Here is a 17,243-nt window from a genome sequence, read left to right on the forward strand (position 1 = left end):
ATTAAAAGAAACCCTACCATTTCTGACTTGTAGACGCAGTGGCGTCAGAACAGAGTGAGTAATTACCCACCCGTAGTCATAGCCATGCCATTAGTACTAGATTCCTCTGAAGTAGGTGAAGGAGCAACACAAGCAGCGGGGAAAAAAATAAAAAGAGGAAGCTAGAAGCTAGCCAGAAAGAAGATGATATGGAGCTGAGGTAGAAAAGTTGATAGAACGGCTAAGGCTCGAAATATAGAAGCTTGGGATAAACTTTGAAGTTAAAAAAAGGCTCAGACTCAGGATGAAGAAGAGGTGAAATCTTTGAAGAATAAAGACATTGGGAAGCGCTCTTTGCACAAATGTGACACAAGTTAAAGAAGAGATTAAGTTTTTGTAGGAAAAAGTAAAATATTGGGAAGAGCTTTAATTTCTATGTGAGCTCATTCAGAAATGATTGACAAACAAACCAGGTTAGAATGACATCATCTCGAGCTTATCATCATAGAAGAAAAACTATAAAAAGTGACGGTGAAAGTATATAATCTGGAAAAAAAAAGCTCATGACAATCCAGGGTGCTAATAAGAAGTTAGACAAAAATTATCAACTTGCCATCAAAGAATAGACTCGCCTCATAGAATTATGGTAGCAGGCCAACAGTGAAGCAGACAAGTTGAAAAGAGAGACGGATGAACTATAGTGATGCCTTGGCTCTAGCCAGTAATAGGCAAGTAGCGACCTTGCAGTGTCAGAAGATTGAGAAAAAACCATATATATAAAGGATTATGGATAGTACGCTTGAAAGAATTAGATGAGTTCCTGACATTGGTGGCTACGCATGGTACATTTTACGGTGTATGATTTGTTTTCTGAGATGTAATAGCTGGTATGAAAGAGGATATAACGTTTGATTGTATGATAAATTAATCAATGAACTATTTTGTTTGTGACGAATCAAAATGCCAAGTTTTTATTCTCTGAATAAACTAGCAATGTGATGAATTATTCCAAATGTATAAAATGGTCAAATCTTACTCCCAAGATGAACAACTAGTAAGAATCATTTGAGTTTTCTTTTGCCTTACTAACATTCAAAATGACATCACTTTAGGCATGCTAAAATATTCTAAAAAGTGCTATGGGATAATGATTGTGAAACAATAAGATTAAGGCATAGCTATAACATGATTGTTTGTTCTGGTTGAGTTAAAATATCCCAGAAAGCACTCTCAATCGTAATCTCAATGGAAGGATCAACCATTGTCACCTATATTGAGGGCTACTGCATATCTAATCCAATTGTGTTTTTGTTATTTTATGTATTTGTGTTCATATGTGTTGTTTAAATTAGAGTGATTCTTTATCACTTTGTCTTTAAATGTGATTCTCATAATACTAGAAAAGGATTTTCTTTGTAATGAGCTTAGTTTAGGCTTTTAATATTAATATGACGTTATGCGGTTCATTTTCATTGATAATTTTACTTGTTTTTTTTTTCCTTTCTTTTTATTTGGACTATGTATTTTCTAGGAACACTAAAAACAATCCACCATTTAAAATGCAAAATAATTGTTCGGAAAATATTTGGTCTAATCTTGGTGAAACTTTAATTATAAAGGATAAAGAAAAATGGGATGAGGAAGATGTGTAAGAATTTATCAAACTGGTTGAATTGTTAGATCAAACTTTAAAAACAAATCAAGAAAAGTTAGAATTGGTGAATGTGGGCATAGATGAAGATAGAAAAGAACTAAATGTTGGAACTTGATCTTTAATAATGAAAAAAGTAACTTCATTAGCTTGTTGAAAGAATATGTAAATGTTTTTACATGGTCCTATATAGATATGCCAGTATTAAATACAAATATTGTTGTACATAAGCTACCATTGATGCCAAAGTTAGATAAAGATATTATGGTACAAGAACTACTATTGATGCCAAGATTAAATACAGATATTGTGGTACATAGGATACTTATTATTTTAAAGTCATGCCTTATGGGTTGAAGAATATAAAGGCTACATATCAATGAACAATAGTGATTATTTCTTATAATATAATGCATAAAAAGATTGGAGTATGTGTGGATGACATGATTGTCAAGCCAGAGGAGGAAAGAGACCATATTCAAATATCGAGAAAGCTTTTTAAAAGGCTAAGAAAATACAAGCTTAAGTTGAATTCATCAAGTGCATATTTAGGGTGGAATCAGAGAAATTATTGGGGTTTGTGATAAGAAATACAAGCACTGAAGTTGTACCCGACCAATTTAAAGCAATGCAGGTCATTTTGACACCAAAAACAGAAAGATAAGTGCAAAACTTTTTGGGATATTTGAATTTTATAACTAATTTCATTTTACAGTTAATAGTAAGATGGGAGCCAATCTTTCATTTTCTTCCTAATAAGAATTCAGGAGTATGAGATGATGATTATCAAAGGCCTTTGATAAGATAAAATAGTATTGATAGAATCCACCTCTCTTAGTACTACATCTGCCAAGAAGACCATTTATCTTGTATTTGACTATGAATGAGGTTTCTATGGGTTGTGTCCTAAGACAACATGATGATTATAGAAATAATGAACAAGTCATTTATTATTTGAGCAAAAAGTTCACTGATTATGAGGCTTGATATATATTTTTAAAAAAGATTTGTTACAGGTTTATATGGAGTACTCAACATAGACAATACATGTTTTATCATACAACTTGTTTAATATGTAAAATGGATCTAGTAAAGTATATCTTTAAGAAGCATTATTTGCCCAACATAATTGCATGATGGCAAGTCATGCCAGCAAAATACAACATTGTGTGTATGACTAGAAAGTTAGTAAAACATTTTTATAGCAGATTATTTGGCAGATAATATAGTTGATGATCATGAGCCTTTAAAGTTTATGTTTCCAGATGAAGACATTATAATGGTAAAAGAAAAAGTAATTTATGTGATGATATTTAAATCTTCTAATTTGATAGGGCTGTCAATGTTTCAAGTAATGGCATAGGTGCCGTACTCATTTCACCCACCATGAAATAATATCCAATAGCAATTAGATTATAGTTTGAATGTACTAACAATATAGTAGAATACAAAGCATATAATCATGGGCTAGAGGCTGTCTTGGAGAGGAAAGTAAAAAACCTAGATGTTTGTGAAGATTCTTTATTGATAATTTTCCAGGTAAAATGAGAGTGGAATGAAAAATGACAAGAAGTTAAATCCTTACAAAAAATCCCTCACTAAGATGGCGTCTTAGTTTGAAGAAATTGAATTCACTCATTGAGTAAACACAAGAACTAGTGTGTAGATGTACTTGCCACACTAGCTTCAATGATTGAAATTGATGGTAAGGTAAAGATCTAACATGTGTACATTGAGATAAAAAAAATAAAAATTCTTCTACATTATTATTGTTATTTGAACAAAGAGGAAATGAATATGAAGCCTTGGTATCATGATATCCAACAATTCATTAAACATCGAGAGTACATGACATAAGTTGATAAAAAGATTAAAAAAAAAAAAACTCTAAGAAAGATAGCCATGGATTCCTACTTAGATGGAGAAATCTTGTACAAGAAGGGATTTGATGGAACTTTATTGAGATCTTTAAATGACAGAAAGGCTAACAAAGGCAATAGAAGAAGTACATGAAGGTGTTTAAGTTACATATATTATTGGCACACAAAGAGCATATACTTCTGAACAACCATAAAGAGAGATTGCATTTATTATATCAAGAAGTATCATAAGTGTCAATTCTTTTCTAATAAGATAAATGTATCACTAATACCTTTTCATAGTATGATTGTGCTTTTGTTGTTTGCGATGCAGGGAATGGATGTGACTAACCCAATAAATCCAAAACCAAGTAATAACTATCAATTCATCTTGGTAGCAGTTGACTCTTTTATAGAATGGATCAAAACGGCTTCTTATGTTTATGTTACATAGAAAGTTGTCTAGAGAGTTTTTGAAAAAAGATATTATTTTTGGTATGGTTTCCTAGAGGCGCTTGTGACTGGCAATGCTCATGATTTTAATGGTAAGATGATTCAAGAGTTGTGTCAATGGTGAAAGATTAAGTATCTTAATTTCTCACCTTATCGCCAAAAAATGAATGGAGCAATAGTAATAAACAAAAAACATAAAGAAGATTGTTCAGAAAATGATCATTACGTATAAAGACTAGCATGAAATGTTGTCATATACATTGCATGGGTGCGAAATTGTTGTCATGATATAAAAGGTACAACCTCGTATTTCTTGGTATTCCATAGAAGTAGTAATGTCACTTGAAATAGTGATACCTTTCATGAGGGTAAAAAAAGTAGCAGACATGGATGAGTTAGAATGGGCTATAATATGAATAACTGAATTTAATCAACGAGAAAAGGTTATCTACAATTTGCTATAAGTAGTTATATAAAAAAGAATGGCTATAGCTTACGACAAGAAAGTACAACCTCGAGAAATTTAGGAAGGAGATTTGATTATAAAGAAGATTTTACCAATTTTTTCGGAAGATAGAAGCAAATAAGAACCAAATTATAAAGGTCCCTATGCAGTCAAGAAAAACTTTTCTATGAGAGCTTTTATTTTATTAGATATGGATGGAAAAGAATTGTCAAATCTTATAAATTTAGGGTTGTGAAAAGTATTATGCTTAAAATTATACTTTCTTTGCCTAATGCAATAAAGATGAAAGTTTGGCCAAATCTTATTCAAGTTATTAATTTTATTTTATTCATCTATTTTCTTTAACACGATCATTTCCTTAACCTTCTTATCTACAAACATATTTCTTAAAAATAAAAATATTTTTTTTGTCCACTACATGATTCAATATTGATATTATATACATAAACTTGCCAATAAATTAAAAGAAATAGAAAAATAAAGTGATAGATTTTACCTTAAGACTTAATGAACAAAAGAGACTCATTAGCAACATTAATTTTGAGAATAATATGATGAAGTCAAACATGGGGAGCAAAAACAAGGGGCAAGAAATATATGAAATCATAATACTTTGTAGATAGATGAAATCAAACATAAATGACTATTCTTGGAGGCAACCAATCTTGGGAATCATCAAGCTTGAGAGCAAATGAAGCCTCAACACAAAAATCATTAGCATATGGTGAAGTTAAGGCAAAATAACATAAGGAGGTACTCTTGGGGGGAAAATAAAGCCTCAACATGAAAATTGTTAGTACATGCCAAAGTCAAATTAAAAAAGCAAAATAGGGCTCATAACCAGATCATTTATTTTAAAATTGAACTCAAAGAAACAAATGAGCTTAGTATTGCAATCAATTACATGATCTAGGATAAAAGGTTGAAAATAGCATGGGAAAGTTCAAGCTTTTCAGTGAACAATCCCATCCTTTAATTCACAATTGGTTGTGTTTTGTTTTGACATGTTTGTTTCTTGATTGAACAAAGTCCGACACTAGTATTTGTAGCCAGAATCTTCGATTTAATTAAAGCCTATTGCTTTGATGACAGTTTTTATTTAAAGTGGTATTTCAATGCAGGAAAATCTTATCAATCAAATGAAAAAAATATTTTAATTAAAATATAGTCTACCTATTTGATGACAGAATTTTCTTTTAAATGACACCTTTCTTTTAAGAAAAGCTCGTTAATCTAATGCCATTTTATTCAAAGTGAAGCCTATTAATTCAATAACTCTTTTTATTTTAGACCAACTCGATAAATTTTTTTCTTTCAAATGATATTTTTCTTTTAAACAAAACCCATTAATCCTAAACCTAACTCATAAGTCTAATTGAACCAACTCATGAGTTTTAATAAACCAAGCTTAGTTGATCATTTAAAAGTTTACGAGAAAATTTGGAAGACAAAACTTTTTCATAAAATAAACCTATGTGATCAAATATATTATTTCTATGAAATAACATTTGATAATAAAGTTAGTAAATACTAGATTTGTGGGCCCGCAATACACTGTGGGCCAAGATTTTTTTTATGTGTACAAAAAAAAAGGTGTTAGGTCAACACAAGCTTGTTTTAAAAAAGTTTTTTAAAAAAGTGACTCGCACATAGACATAAATAAGCAAACAATGCTAGTATAATTAATTAGATACTAAAAAAAATAGAAAATGATAGTAAATGGACCAACTCAAACAAAAAAGAATCATGGTAACTTGCAAAAAAAGAATGGTTAAAAAAAAAAAGACAACAAAGCTAAGATTCTAGCCATTCAAATATGAAAGAAAAAATTACTTGAGCCAACTTGAGTGAGCATGCCATATGCAAGTTAGGTCATAAGACTAGGGTATGCTAATAAAAAGTAAAATAAAATTAAAATTAAAGTCCGATTCCAAATAAATCCAAAGTAGAAGGATGGAATTTAAATGAAGATCAATAAAAAAGAAAAAAAAACACAAAGCATACATAACAAGCCAACTAAACTTTGTAACCCATATTATATGAATAAGAAAACCCAAATAGAAGAAAAATCAGAAAACATTATGAAGCTCAATTTTTATACAATCTAATATCGAAGGACAAAATGTAAGAGATACTAAATTTTAAAAACAAATGACATAAAAAACCAATCCAACTCTCGAAACCCTAAGTGATAGGATCAAGATAACAAATGAAAAGAAAATCACAAAGCCCAATATCCAAAAATCTCAACTTTAAAGGATGAAACTAAAAAAGAAAATTAATTCCCAACCGATATAATGTCAAAGGATAAAATTAAAAAAAAAAGATCAATTTTAAAAAATTTCCAAAGTAAATTCAAACAAAAACGACAGATAAAAAGACCTAAGATAACACAAGTCAATTTGAAAACTCATAAAACATCCTATATAAAGAAAATAAAAAAAAGAACGGAGCCTAATCACTAATAATATAAATGTTGAAAAATAAAACTAAAAAAGTATAAGTTTAAAAAAAGAAGGGAGAAACCAAGCAAAATTAAGTAAACCTCTTAAACTTTGGCTAATATTTCAAACTCATAACCCATTAAATTCTAGACTCTAGATGAATAAAAAAGCTCAATTCCTATCCAATTTAATATTGAATGATAGAATAAAAAAAATATCAATTTAGAAAATTAGCAAAAACAATTCAACAATGAACAACAAATAAAAAGATTTTAATCCATGAAATAGTGTTTTGTATCTTGTTGCATAGTAATTTCTCGTATAGCTTTAGGTTTTTGTTAATATATGTGTGTTACATGGACTTAAAAAGGACAAATATATTTTGTTTACAAATCCATGAAATACACGATTTTTATAAAGAATTTCATTTTATTACAATTATACGAGATTTTAGAGTTGGAGAACTAAGTAACTTTTTTCTAATATAGTTTCCCAAGAAGCAAGGAATCGATATCCAATAGGGTATTAATTAAAAATTTGTTTAATATATGCTATTGGATAGTTAATTACTTCATCTCTTTAGTTGGAACATGTTTATACAATTATAAATTTTTTTAGAAATTAAGTTTAGATACTTAACATTTGTGTTTGTCTTGAATTCTTATAATAAAGATTTATGAGAGTCCTCGATATCAATGTCTCCGGTGGATTCTTGGGTGCCGAACATGCTGTGAGGGTGATGATTCCAGTTAAGAAAGGGTGCATTCTCTTCACTGCAAGCGTGGCTTCAGTTTTATACGGTGAATTGGCTCACGCATATACAGCATCTAAGAATGCTATTGTAGGGTTGGCGAAGAACTTGCAATGACAATGAAAAGCTTGTTTTCCAAAGTGGAGAACATTGCTGGCTACTTAAATAGTATAAATTATTTTAGTTGGAAACTATATTTAGATGCTTGATATTGTGTTTATATTTCATAATTTAAATTTAATTTATTTTTAGTTTTGAATTAAAATCATGTATATTGAATTAATATCTTATATACACACCAAAACTTATCTTTACAATAAGAAAAACAGAACACTAAATCGAATGGAATTAGCAACCTTGAAAACAACTTAGATTTAGTCAATATTTACTCCATCATTGTAAAGTGGAAGAGAGGGTCTAAACTTGTCCAAAATTAATAGTAGAAGTAGCGGGTTCAGTTTGAGCCAAAATTACGTTGATGGGTCACTTTGAGCAAATGCCAAAAGTAGAGGGACTAACTGTGAAATTTTTTTGTTCTAATGTAGCATAATCTGATATCTTTCTTATTATCAGTGTTTCTGAAAGATTTCAAAATCGTTTGAATGATCGATGGATGTGCACCATGAGGGCCCTTCCCACCAACACCACTACAACCACCATAATAGTGGTTAGTACATTAGCTTTAGCATTACACTATTGTTTTTTATTTCCCCTACCTATATTACCTATGATTAGCTGATTACCTACCTCCCTCAGTGGCGATCATCCATGAAATGTGGAATGACAAGACTAACACGGAAAAAAAAACTAGTTTGTTTTTGAAAAAATATTGAGAAATTGCTCTTTTAATAGAGTTCTTCGGTCTACAATTACAATAAAAGTGTAGATCATAAATTTGAGTGATGGAAATTTTGTGTATTTCTATTGTGATTGCAAGCCAAATTAGTGATGGGAAATGAAAGGATTGTGGCATGCATTCGAAATAGTTCTTTGGTAGTAGATATTACCATCCAAATGTTCATTGATAGGTCAATTTTCACTTTTCAAAACCTTATTTTTTAACCTAATTGATATTCATGTGATGACAAGATGTTTGTTGTTCTAGGATTAAGACAACAATAATATCCAAGGGGGCGAATAAGATGTTCCACTAATAATAACAAATATTACAATCAACTCAATTAAACACAACAAACACAATTAACCAACAATATAATTAAAATGCTTGAAGTAAAGATTATGAGGATAGAAATTACAAACTCGATTTTTAACATGGTTCGACAAACCTACAATATCCACACCTCAAGCATCAAACCAGTCTTGAGTATTGTATTCTTTAGTAATCGAAGCCAAAGATTACAATGTATTTGATGAATCCTTACCAAGCCCCTTTTCATCACTTGAAGAAATGTCATCTTTAAGGTTTTTTTTTACCTTAGTGATGTATCTCATCAATGACCAAGAGTTTTTCACTTAAACTATTGAAGAATTATAATTGTTTGAAATGTGACAACACTCTCTCAATGAGTAGATAATACAATTGAAGCTTATATATATCTATAGTTCACTCAATAGCACTTAGAATATATGAAGGTGTTTAAGTGTAATGAGTGTGATAATTTTTACTTTTGTGCAAGAATATGAAGGTTTAATGCACAAATATAAGTATGATTTAGGATTGATGATTTGAAGGTTTTTCTTTTTTACTCTTGAAGTAGCTTGTATATGATATATATTCAAATTTTATATCTAATTTTACAATTAGACAAGCTATGTATATGTTTCTAGCAAAAACTAGTCATTCATAGCTGTTATTATTCCTCTGATAGCTATGGTCAACCAGTTTAGATTGCTTAAACCAATTGATCAACCGGTTCCTGTAAATTCCTAGGTGTTCATCACGTATGAATAAGCGATCGACCGATTCATTTAGTATCACCAAATGGTTGATTGGTTCATGTAGAATACAAGATTTATCGGTTTTAATCCTAATGATTTCTTAAAACCGTTTTATCAATTCTTTTTAAATGCATATAAAGTGAAGTGTGTGCATTCATTTTAATTTTTGCTATCGTGTATGATATAAAGATTTACATTTAAACACTAAAATGAACACTTAAAACCAAGTTTTCACTTGCTTTGTATCTTGGACTTGATTGATTTTTTTATTCAATATCTCATGCTTATTGATGTGATATTCATATAAACCTGTTTATACTTAATCTCATCCAAACATATTGTTAATTCATTTCTATTTAATTGTTATCATCAAAATACATAAAATATATATGCGTGACCCAAAGGTCAACAATCTCCCTCTTCTTTATGATGACAATTAATGTATAAATATAGATATAAAAGTATTAATCTCTCCCTATATTTTGTAATATATTCCCTTGTAGACTTCAATTTAAAAACAATCTATAGATATAAGTTTCCCCCACCCTTAATCATGTAATAATGTTTTATATCTATTCTTTGATTTTCTCCCTAATCCCCCTATTTCTCTCCCTCTTTATCATCAACAAAAAGCAAATAGAGAAAGTATAACGATCATAGAGAAATAAGAAAAAAAACCATTGCATAATGTACAAACGATAATATTCATTACAATGTAAAAGGTACTAAGAACATAAAAAAATAAAAAAGTGAAAACATTAAATGATTATGGTACAATTGTTTAAGGTGGTGGATAATGAGATAGCGAACTAACCATCATATCCTTGATATTGCACACATACTCTCGAATGTGATGCACTTCATCCTCAATATACTTTATTCGACCTTCCATCCTTAATCGCTAGGAGGTTGTATCAACATCTTCAGAAGAGGAAACCAGTGGTGACATCTCAAACATATCAGCAAATTCATTATCATCACCAATCTGTTATGTTTCTTCTTTATCATGCTCTTCATCAGTATGAGCACCAATCTAGCATTTAGGAACCTAAGCATTGTCGGTAGTCAATATATATCCCATCTTGTTAAGGGTTCTGCTATCTATTTCCATTGCCTTGGAGTAGGAATTCCCTTTTATATCAGTAAGGAATATATCAAAATACTACAAAACAATAGTTAAACATCGACCATATGGTATAGATTTTTGTTTTTGATCGCGAGCCATAACTTAAACACTGGAATTTCTAAAATTTCTCTTTTAATCCTTCTTATACACTTAAAAAGATTTTTTTGATGTAGAAATTTTGTCAAAAACTCAAAGGAACCAATGGATTAAAAACTGAAAATATAGGCAGTAGCAAAAGGTTCCATGCTCTATTTCAATCGGTCAGCCGATTGTATTAGATGTAAGAATCGGTTGACCGGTCCACATGAAATCCATATTTTTCTAGTTTTGAGCAAATCAAATGTCTTATGAGACTAAAATACATCTTCTGTCCAACTTGCAGTCTAAATAAGTCCAACTAAAACCTCAAAATGTTACTATTCATCGAGTAATGAAACCTCTGTTTCTTTATTTCAGTTGGTCGACCAATTGAATTAGTATGATGAACCGGTCGACCGGTTCATCCTAAATTGCACTATCAATGGATTTTTTTTGTAGGTTTGTTTCATTCATAAATTCTAAGCACAACAACTACCCGCCATAATATATTCTGCTTCAGTTGTTGATAGGGCTACTGAGTTATGTTCTTGCTAGCCCAAGATACTAGTGATGATCCTAGAAAGTGACATGTTCCATTAGTACATTTTCTATCAAGTTTACAACCAGCAAAATCCGTATCCGAATAGCTAATCAAATTTAACTCGTTTCCTTTTAGATACCATATCCCTAAGTCAATTGTACCATACAAATATCTGAAAATGAGTTTAACAGTAGTTATATAAGATTCTTTAGGACATGCTTATAGACAAACACGAAACATGATATCAGGTCTACTTGCAATTAAATACAAGAATGAGCTAATCATACCTTGATATTTGGTGATGTCTATATCGTTACCACTTTCATCCATATCAAGCTTGGTTGATATTTCCATGGGTGTGTCGGCTTCTTTGACATGTTCCATCCTAAATTTCTTTAGTAAATCCTTGATATACTTGCTTTAGTTGATGAAGACGTTGTCTTTTATTTGCTTGATTTCCAATCCAAAGAAGAAGTTCAATTCTCCCTTCATGCTCATTTCAAACTCATCTTGCATGCATTTTTCAAATTCCTTACAAAGAGATTCATTAGTAGCACTGAATATAATATCAACAATATATATTTGTACAATAAGATATCCTTACATTTTCTCTTTGTGAAAAGAGTGGTGTCAATTTTGTCAATCTTGAAACCATTATCAATAAGAAAGGTATTTAATTTGTCATACCATGCTTATAGATTCTAGTCTAGCCATGGGTGCAAAGGTTGCATGAAATTGGAAAAAAAGAGAGGGAAACTAAGAATAAAATAGAGCGAAATTAGAAGATTAAGGATTGAATTGAACAATGATAGATCCTAAATCAAAAGAAAACCCCAATCGATAGGAATTAGTCAAAACAACATCGTTCAAGGTATTGTGCTTCTTCTTCTTCTTCAATTTTTGGCTGATCGAGGAGGCACATTCAGACGACTGAATGTGATGTTTGTGACCATTTTAAAAGCTGAAACCATCACCATTCGATCAAGAAACATCCCCTCTATAACTCTATATCTGTAATATCAAATGTTTATGTCCCATTTTCTCCATGGATCTCCACAACATCTTTTTCCTTGTCAGCCAAAACCATAGTTTTAGACATTATGCTATTTGGGTGGACACTTTTAAAAGTTTGAAAATGGAGCTACAAACCTTCAAATTAAGCAAGAATGGGTCTGATCGAAAGGCATGCACCCCCTCTACCAAGTCCATGTGGTCTCAGGTGACATTGATATTGGTGATGCTCCGACAAGGTCTTGAAAGTGGCCAACCCAGTTAGATTTGACAGGAACATTCGGTTATAGAAGAACACCTAGTTTTTTATTTGTTTCCTCTTAGAAGCCTCTAGAAGAATTATATCAAGGGTTTAAAACCTTTCTCTAAGGATTCAAGGGCAGGAAACAATCACCTTGGCCTTCAAACACCTTATAAAACCACCTACACCCAAAACCAGCACCTTCATGGCAAGACCAACTAGGTTTTAGTTTGTTAGACCCATCTAGAATACCTAAACCTGCCTATAAAATAAGAGGTCAAAGAACACCAAAAAAAGGAGAAAAACAGAAGGAAAGAACAGAAAAAAAATAGAGAGAAACAGACAAAAAGAAAAAAGAGAGAAGAGGAAAGAAACTTAGGCTAAAGGGCAAAGGTCCTATCCAGAATGCTTTGAAGGCTTCAACTCTGGTCTAAGAAGGTCTAAAAACAAGAAGAAAGAGAGGCAATACTAAGAACTAATCTAGATTTAGATTTTTTTAACTAAGAAGGTATCCATTTTCTTACCTTGAAAGTGGAGTCTATGAGGCCTACTAGATCTTTCTTTTGTTTTCAATACGAAGTTTTAATTGCCATGACATGTTTTTGATTGCTTTTTTATTGTTTCTTTACATTGAACTTGGATTTAAAGATTGTCAAAGGTGGCAACAAATGGGCAGGGGCACTTTCTATTAATGAAAGGATATCCCCTGCTTCCAAGTAGCTAACCTGACCATTTGAAGTGAAAATGGTTAGATTTTAAAGCTCTTTTTGATAAGATTCATTTGCTGTTTTGAGTTGAAAGTTATTTAGGTTTTGAATCAATGTAATTTTTTAGTTTTTGTGTTGTTCTATTGTTTCTTTAGCCATAATCATGTTTCTTATCAATAATGTGGTTTGTGGGGATAGGAAGGGCACACTTTAAAGCCTAGAAATGGTCTTTATGGGTGCATTTTGGTCTGCCAACTATTTGGGCAGCTTTTATGCATTTAAGGCAAATTCATCCGTTACATCTTGCCTTAAATGCTAGTCTCAAACCTTGTTTGGTTTAATTTTTGTTTTAGATAGGTTTGCCCATCGTCTTTGATAAGTAATCTGGGAGTTTTTAGCATCAATAACAGGTTTTAACAGGTTTAATCCTAGGGTTTTGGTTTCGAACCAAAACTCCTTTTTAGGCAAAATGGTGTGATTTTGTCAACCATCGAGAGTTTTGAACCCTTGATTCTTGATCTAGGGAGGTTTGTGAACAGAAACATCCCCTTTTTTGTTCGAAATCCATTTTGGATTGAGAACCATGTTTTGATGGGAGATGAAAAACATTCATCTATTTTATTTTTCTTTTATGTTTTGATCCGTTTCTAATTGAAAATTTTCGAGTTTTTGTGTTTTTTACCCATTTGATCTGTTTCATCCCTTTTTTTCCTTCGGTTTGTTTCTAGGTTGACTCGGTCGAGTCAACCCTAATAGAGTCAGCCCTGACTGGGTCAAACCGTTCGGGTTGACTCGGCCCAAAAAAAAGATAAAAGAAAGAAAGAATATATATATATAAACAACATAAAAACAAAAACAAAAAAAAAACACAAACTTTTTTAGTTTCTTTTTAGGATTTTGCTTTTTTTTAAGGAAAATTCCTCTTAAATTTCAGTTCCTTTTATTCTCAAGAAAACCACAAGTAAAAAATAAAAAGATGTGTTTTATGTGTTGTATATGGCCAAGTGTCTAAAAAAATACAAAGAAAATCATATTGCATAGTATTTCCATATGAAAATTCAAAATACATATTTGCATGCATTTTAGGATTTAATAACCGGTTTATTAAATTCAAGAGAATTTGACCAATATTTCAATAAACCACCAATTTTAATTTGTAAGAATTAATGGTTAAAAATCTTGGTATAGAATGTTGGATCTACAAGTGAAGCTGATATTTGAAATATCGGAGTTAATTAGAAAATTCTCAGACTTATTCTAAATGTTCACCAATTTTAATTGAGAGTATTTTTCACTGTAATACACAAATTATGAAGAAAGTTTTTCTAAGAATTTATTTCGGTACACGAGTCTATTATAAATTCTTAAACACTGGATTTATTTATAGAAGTAAATCTCAATCCTAAACTACAAATAGAGTATCGACCAGAAAACCATAAAAACCTCTAAACCACATCGAACCATAAAGCAGCTTACCTTAGGTAGGGTGCGCAAGGGGTGTCAATACCTTCCCTAGCTACAATCAGTTCCTTACCCTTGAATCTATGACAAGACCAGTATACCCGAGTTTCCTAACAATCCCGAACCAAACAACTAGGTGGCGACTCCAAACGATTCCCTAACACCGCACGTCCACATGTGACAATCGTCACCTTTGCTTCCCAAGTCTTTGGCAATATTGGTATTAGTATAAGTCTTACCAAGAACATCCAAACTATTAGTGATAGTTGTCATTCTAGTAAGCATACTACTTATGGATTCATTTGGAAGCATTTTGAATAACTCATATTGATATATAAACATATCAATTTAGGATTCTTTAACTTGATTAGTACCTTCATGGGTTACTTTTAAAGCATGTCATATATTCCTAACACTTTTATAAGATGATATTTTATTGAACTCACTTCTACTCAAGGCACAATACAAAGTGTTCATAGCTTTAGCATCCATAGAAAGCAACTTTTTATAACCATCGGTATACTCACTCCTAACCTTAGGAATTGTGACGCCATTTTTGTTTTTGGTAGGGTTATAAGGTTCACTTTCTATAGATAACCATAAATCATAATCAATGGATTGAACATATATTATCATCCTAACTTTTCAATAGGCATAATAATTTCCGTCAAAGAAAGGTGGCCTAGAGGTTAATGATCTTTCATTTTTAACATTAAAACTAGTGGTTGTCATTCTACTCAAGTTTAAGTAGACTTATATAAATAAGTACCAGGCTCTGATACCAATTGTTGTTCTAGGATTAAGACAACAATAACACTTAAAGAATGTGAATTAGGTGTTCCATAATAATAATAAATATTGCAATTAATTCAATCAAACACAACAAATATAATTAACCAACAATAAAATTAAAGTGCATGAAGTAAATAATAGAGGGATAGAAATTGCAAACTCGAGTTTTGATGTGGTTTGACAAACCTACATCCACATTCAAGCGCCAAACCGGTTTTAAGTATTGTATTCTTTACTAACCCAAGCCAAAGATTACACTGTCCTTGAAGAATCCTCACTAAGTGTTTTTTCACCACTTGAAGAAATATCATCTTCTAGATTTTTTTTTTACCTTGGTGATATACCTCACCAATAACCAAGAGTTTTTCACTTAAACTCTTGAAGAATTATAATTGTTTGAAATATAGCAACATTCTCTTAAAGAGTAGATAATGCAATTAAAGCTTATCATATACAAGTTATTTCAAGTGTAAAAACAACTTCAAATCATCAATCCTAAATCATAATCATATTTGTGCACTAAAATCTTTATATTCTTGCACAAGAGTAAAAACAATATCACACTCATTATATATTTGTGTGTGTGTGTGTGTGTGTGTGTTTGTAGCAAAAACTAGTTGTTTATATCCGTTATTGTTTCTCTAACTGTTAAAACGGTTGACCAGTTCAAATTGATCAAACCAATCAGTCGACTGGTTCCTGCAAATTCTCAGATATTCATCACGTATGAACAAGCGATCAACCGGTTTATTTGGTATCACCAAACAGTCAAACGGTGCATGGAGAATACCAAATTTATCAGTTTTAATCCTGGTGATTTCTTAGAATCATTTTATCAATCTTTTTTTCAATGCATACAGAGTGAAGAGTGTAGGCATTCATTTTAATTTGTGCTATTATATGATATAAGGATTTATATTTAAACACTAAAATGAACACTTAAAAACTAAGTTTTCACTTGCTTTGTATCTTGGACTTGTTGATTTATTTTTTTTATTCAGTATCTCATGCTTGTTGATGTGATATTTATATAAATATGTTTAAACTTAATCTTATCTAAGCATATTATTAGTTAATTTTATTTAATTTTTATCATTAAAATACATAAAATATTAATATGTGACCCGAAGGTCAACATATTTTATACAATTTGATGAAGTAGGAAAAACCTCAATTGAATCTAAGTCTTTCCACAACTATTTAATAGGCTTTGAATTTTTTTTTTAAGTTGGGCTCTTGCAAAACCAGTTCTCTTAGTGAAATAGAAGACTTTATGATATTTAAGTTTGAAAAATACAAAGGAAAATGTAAAATGCTAGAGAGTTGGTAAGAGATGGATGTTATGATATGTTGTTCATTGGCCCCTTTACCTTGTATCCTTAGGTATTTAAATATCTTAGATCACGTGTATTTATGTTGTAGGTGTAGGGTCATAAACCTATTCATAAGGATAATTATATAGAATATATGATTTACCATGAACAACTACGCAATTAGCCTATTAGAACAATATTTTTTATATAGGATTTCATCCTATTAACTTGTGAGACAAGGCTTTTAGATAAGTGTTACACTTATAACTTGTAAAGTTAAAGTATTCAGGTGGGTATCATACTAACAACATATAAATTGGAGAATTCAATGGGCATTATATTATTAAATTGTAAGATGAGAATTCTGTTTGGTGATTATATGCGATTAAACCTCATTTAACATGCCATGTCTATTAACCTTGTTTGGCGTGCCATGTATGTTAAATAGAGAGACATCGTTTCAGAGGTAAA

Source organism: Populus trichocarpa, chromosome 16 (assembly GCF_000002775.5).
Source record: "Populus trichocarpa isolate Nisqually-1 chromosome 16, P.trichocarpa_v4.1, whole genome shotgun sequence".
NCBI lineage: Eukaryota > Viridiplantae > Streptophyta > Magnoliopsida > Malpighiales > Salicaceae > Populus > Populus trichocarpa.